The sequence below is a fragment of the Triturus cristatus genome, chromosome 2_1 (genome assembly GCF_964204655.1).
Source record: "Triturus cristatus chromosome 2_1, aTriCri1.1, whole genome shotgun sequence".
Lineage (NCBI taxonomy): Eukaryota > Metazoa > Chordata > Amphibia > Caudata > Salamandridae > Triturus > Triturus cristatus.
The window spans coordinates 937,761,397-937,767,505 of NC_140581.1; positions in this window are offsets into that span (position 1 = coordinate 937,761,397).

The window sequence follows — 6,109 nt, forward strand, 5'->3', positions numbered from 1 at the left end:
CATGGGAAGTCATTCCCCTGTGAGAGGAAGCACTAGAGATGCTAGAGACATGGGAGTGGATGGATTCCCTTGAAGGGGATCTGTCCCTCCTGCTTCTCTGGTTAAGCCTACTTGGGGGTCTGTATGGGGGGACCCCATGCAAACTCTCATGTAAGCTTAGGTTAGCCTGGCTAAGTCTTCCTACTTGGCCCTGGCTGTCTACCTCTTCATCTGAAGCCCCATCTGACTCCTCTGTGGTGGGTAGACCCTTATCTACAGCTATGGCACCATACTTGGCAGCTCTTTCAGCATCATAGGCCTCCAGAAGCTCCACTAGCTGTCTAAGGGTAGGGTTGGAACCCTGTTTTAATCTCCTGGAGGTACACAGTTGTCTCATCTCCTGGAAAGTGAATGCATCATATCTAGAGGGAATCTGTCTAGGATTCTCCTCTCCTGAGGGAGCATCAGTGTGATCTCCATTCAGGGACATGATTCTAGTGAGGGTGGGGTGTGTGCACCTACCTACACTAGTTGTATCTACTAAACCTCTCTAGTAGTTGTAGTCAGGGTGTGTTACTCCCTACAACCACTAAGTCCAGTAGGACTTAAGTATTATAATCTATGTTATATGTACCTAAACAATATCTGTGTGATCTTTCAATTTAGTATCTCAAGATTACAATGGTATTACAACAGCAAGCTCCGATCCCAACCGCTGCTCACCAATGTGAGAAGTTGGCCTGATGTATGATGTCACTAGTTCTAGTGTACACCTTATATCAGTCCAAATACCCTTATGGTGATTGGTTGTAAAGTCAACCTTATAGACCAGCTATCCTAGTGGTAGCATGGACAAGAGCAGTCTTAGGCTAAACTCTGAATGGCATGTGAAGCCAGCTGTGATACCATATATAATCCCTTGAATACCAAATGAAAGGACACCACAACAGATATATATATAAAATAAAGTGTATTTATTCTAGTCAAACCATCAGCACTCTTTATGAGATTAGAGGTAAGTACAACACAGTCTTATTTATGCATACATTAAGTCACACAGGTAAGTAATACAGTTAGGCCCTAGGGGCCACGCAAACCATATACTAAGTAAGTGGTATAAGGACCACTGTCACAGAAATAGGATAGGCCTAGGGAATCGCTGGGGCTACACTATACTACCAAAGGTTAGGAAGTGGGAGGCCCACGGGATTCAGGTACAGAGTGGAAACACTCACGCGTAATGCGTAAAAGCCAGTAGCAATAGTACAGTTTAGAAATAGATAGATTTAGGACACTTCCGGAGTAGCTAGGAAGTAGAGACTGGAAAACTAGACACTAGAATAGTCACTATCCTGATGAGCACCGGAGTACCCAAGTTACCTAGCCCACAGGCTGCGGGTGCATAGGGGTGAAGTTGCGTCGGGTTTCGTCGTCGACTCCTATGGATGCCTGAAGAAAGATGCTGACAGGCAGTCAGTGAAGAGTGTCCGGTGGATCCCAAGGCTGGGATCAAGAAGAGAGGAGACCTGCAAGCAGAAGGGACAGAGTCAAGGTCACTAGCCAGTGACCACGTGGAACCAGGCGATGTCGTGAAGATTGCAGGTGAAGGTGAAGCTTGTCGCTGCAGCCACGAGGACCAGGAAGCATCGAGGACGACCAGGACCAGGAGACGAGCTGTCCCACGAAGGCTCTTGCTGTCGGCGGCGTCGAAGTTGGACTAGGACTCACCAAGCCTTGGCAAGCGGAACCCACGCAGAACGGAGGACTTGCTTCTGGTGCAGACCAGGAAGGTCTGGGATGCTTCTCTTTTTCAAAGGAGCAGGAGCCAGTCTGGAGGAACCAAACCAGCGCTGAAGATTACGGGGTGCGTCGTCACAAAGGCCACTAGCCAGCGGGCAAGCAACCGGACAGACGCGGCAAGCAGGAAAATGCAGAAGGGCCCCACGCAGGACTCGTGGAGTGTGGGGGGCTGGTCTTCAGTGCAGATGGTGCTTGGGGTTGGGGCTTCTCAATCCCCGGTGCACAACTGCGAGGGTGCCTCAGAAGCTGCGCTTGTAGATACTAGCCACTTTTCCCAGGTAACCAGTCCCACGTCTCTCGTCGCCTCCACGGATCTCAGCTCTGCTGTGGATAAGGATCAGGGTCGGAGAAGTCTGGAAGTCAAGGCTCTGGTCGGGCTCTGCAGTCGGTTCCTCGTAGAACTTGGGCAAAGCAAAGGGTAGTCTCTTGATGGTGCCTGTTTGCACAGGGTAGCCACTCCTTTGCCACAAGGGAGATTCTTCAGTCTTCTTCTTTCGTCGAATGTCGAAGGTCCAGAGTTTATGTTCAAGTTTGCAGGTTCAGGATAATCTAAAGTCTTGAGGCCCAACTCCCACTCTTATACTAATCTGGGGGGCTGGGATACCTGCTAGGTCACGCCTTATGGGTGGGACCTGGGAGGGGGGTGGTTACACCCCCTTCCCTTTGTCCAGTTTCGTGCCAGGACTGGGACTGGTGTGCCCCAGCACCGGTTTGAACTGGACTATGCATGGGACACCTTGTGTGACCCAGGCATGTCTCATTCCTTTCAGCCCTCCCTGCCCCAATACACTAAAGTCTGTCTGGGGAGGTGCTAGCACCTCCCCAAGCAGGAAACCTATTGTCCAAGCCTCCCTTGCCGGGATCACTCCCAGCAGCAGGAGGTCAGACTTGTGTCTGTGGCAGCAGCATCCATTTTGTGATGCTGAGGCTTTGGTTAGAGTTAAACAGCAAAGTAGGATTTTAACATGTCTCTCCCTCTAGAAGGGAGGAATAATATCCTCATCACCAGAAATGGTATGGGGGTATTATTCCAAAGTGTTAGACACCTTACACGACATGTTTTGATAAAGCCAAACCATAGTTACCATAACCGTTTAAGATTATAAGGCACTTTAAGAGCATATGGTAGGCTATATCATAGAACAGCTATAAGGACATGGTTCCGAAAGCTGCAGACAGGCTCAGCTCATGCTAGAGCACCATCTCACATGTTACCAAGCACTCTGCCTCCAGGATTGTTAAGGCCTGCCATAGGAGTGACTGATAGGTACACATGTGTCTATATATAAGGGTAGATATAGGCATACTATATCTAAGCAAGGGGTGATTACACGACCTTGCCCCAGCTGAGTGATCAGCCAGTTGTGTCTGATTGGAAGGCCAGACCAGGGGTGGCATAATACATGCTGCAGCCCCTGGGAGGCCTAGGGTACACTGTACAGGGTCCAATAAGGTGATCCTTACCAATTGAGAATGTACCTAGGGTACATGGAGTCCATTTTAAAGAGAGAGCAGACAGCCTGAGACCCTGAATGGCAGGATCTCGGGCCAACTAAGTTGAAAAACCAGCTAGACACTAGGCAAAAAGTTGGGGGTAACCATAGTCCGATATCCACCTTCCTACACCATGTCTCTTGGATTCCTGCCGGATAACGCTCAGCCAGCGGAGTTCTAAACGAGCGACCATCTTGCTGCCCAGGCAAGCTCTGCCACCCCTGGTTTCATGCTTAAGTATATACCATTCCAACTTAAAGAAGCAGTTCTCCTGTATAACAATTTTCCTGCTTTGTCATTTACATCACTTTCCTATTTTACATCCAACTTTTAAAATCAAGGCAAAAGTTGACTCTGCATTTGCGTTACCAAGGTTTTGATTACTCCTTTGTACTCTGCTAAATTGGCTTCACCCTGTAAACTATTTCATTTTAAATATTGTACAGCTGTAAGTACGTGTTATATATATGGTAAGTCTATATGGTGATCCTTAAGTCTGGGTTGCTTGGACTCTTGTTCTTCAGCGGCTCACACCACATAAAGATGGGCTACTGAAGGCTGTGGGAAACTGCCATCTGGTGGCTCAGATCTAGCCATTGTGACCCTGGGTCTCTAAAGGTCCTATCCATCCTTATGGAGGATCCTGCTGCTGTCAATGTGCTTATGAAAAGAAACCATTGCTCTCTAGCCATTCTGCCCCCAAAACTGTAGTAACCGGGACCAGAAAGGTGGCCCAAGTAAGTGCACTTTCAGAACACTCCAACTTAAATTCAGCAACCATTCAAAATCACAGCCCTGAGCCCTGAAGGAACACAACAGATAACCTAACTGTAGGTACTGTCCCTCACTCTAGGCTTGGCTGAGGAATATTCAGTTCTGTAGTAGGGGATCTCTGTGTATAGTCAATCATGTGAAAATAGTCCCGCCCATGTGCGTGGACCGCGGAGCACTTCATTAGATATATCCTTTTAAGTTGTCCTCTTCTGCAGTCCTGCATAGACACTAAAGAGACAATGCAGCCTAAAAGCAACTAGGCTACGCTGGCCATTACTTCTTCCTGAAGTGAAAAAGATAGCCAGGTAACAGTTAAATTAAACTATTTTACTGAGTTTCACACATAGAGAAACTCCCCTTTACAAAGATCCTTTTTTCATGATCGAGATGAAGGGTTGGACAGACAAGCCCCATATGCTGCCATTATGTGTCTGTAAATGGATACCGTGCCTTTAAGAATCCTTCCATAGACCCTCTGCATCCCATGATGCACAGCCAAAGGCTAGTTACTTTCAGTTCTTTTTTACGGCTCCTGCTAGCAGGACTCTAGAGCATTGAGCTCTACCGTGAGTGGTATATTTTTCAATAATTAAGCTTTCTAAAGTTAGTGTGAGTGTTTTACTCTACGTCTTTGGCCTTTTCCTTCCTTTTGCTGTCTTTTTTGGGCAGTTAGCCCACATTTTTCTTGTCAAAATGCCATCTTTATTCGACAAGTGCCCTGAATTTGGCAGGAAGAAGGCCAAGTTGGACTCCCACAGAGTTTGTTTTCTCGGTCTACCTACTTCACATGTTCCTGAATCCTGCGCCATCTGTAAATCCTTCTCCAGGAGGACCCTGCGTGACAGGGAGAAGATTCGTCTTCAAGGCCTGGAGCAGAGAAGACCACAGGCTGCAGGTGGGACATATGGGCAAGGAGAGAGCCAGTCCTCCTCCAAGACCCATGCGTCGGCCTCTGGGAGGGCTCCCCAGTTGAAAGAAGGCTCAAAACCGATGCCGGTCGACGTCAACAACATCGGCGTCAAGACCAGGTATGATGACAATATGCTCCCCGTCGACTCGGGGCTCTGGGTCGAAGCGTCGTCTAAGATCAACGTCGAGGGGACGGACGTCGAGGCCTTGGGTGAGGTCGACGTCTAGGACATCCCGGTCAACATCGACACACCATTGCCGTCTATCTGGGTCGAGGAGATATCTGCGCACGTCGAGGCGACCTCGCCGCTCACCGTCGACGAGACGTTCAACGTCAAGGAGGTATCATCGTAGTTCGACGTTGAGAGACCAGTCTTCCTCTGTGGTCAGCCTCTCAACGTCGACAACATGTTCTAGATCACAATGATGTCGGCGCTCGCCGTCGAGGGGCACTACATCCAGGGCTCCCTCTTCAAGGCCAGCCCACAAACGGAGGAGGGTGGAATCTACCTCGACTCGGAGTATTCCAGGACCTATTCTCCTACTGACTGACTAGGAGCCACAGGCTGACCTGCTCCTGGTCAGCCTGTGGCTCCTAGTCAGTCACCGCCTCTGCGGCCCAGGGCTCCTACTCCTCCTCCTAAAACTCCCCCTCCTCCTCCATCTATGCCACCTGCAGAACCTAGAAGGGCAAGGTCATGGTCCCGGCCAAGACATTGCTCTCGCAGCCGGCACCATTCTTCTACAAGGTCTCACCGGCGCTGTCGTCACGAGCTCTCGTTCTTGATATACTGGGGACACAGCATCCACTAGTGAGGGGAGATACTTGCCCACATTATTGGACTCGCCACCTCTAAGAGTGTCACCTGTTGATGACATTGCCACATTCCAGGAGGTTCTTGTGAGGGGAGAGGCGAAATTGGGCATTGCGTTGTCTGTGCCTACTCCCACTACATTGGTGATTTTTGAGACACTGCAGCAGCCGCAAACCTCTCGTCCTCTGCTTCCATTGGTACCCTGAATGGAGGACCCGGCGATGGAGTTATTCTTTATGCCTTCCTCTGTAAAATCTGCGCCTTCGAGGCTCCAGAAGAAATGTCGTCCCCCGGAGTCTGCCCCTGCATTCCTTCAGGCGGACTCTCCCCCAGTCATC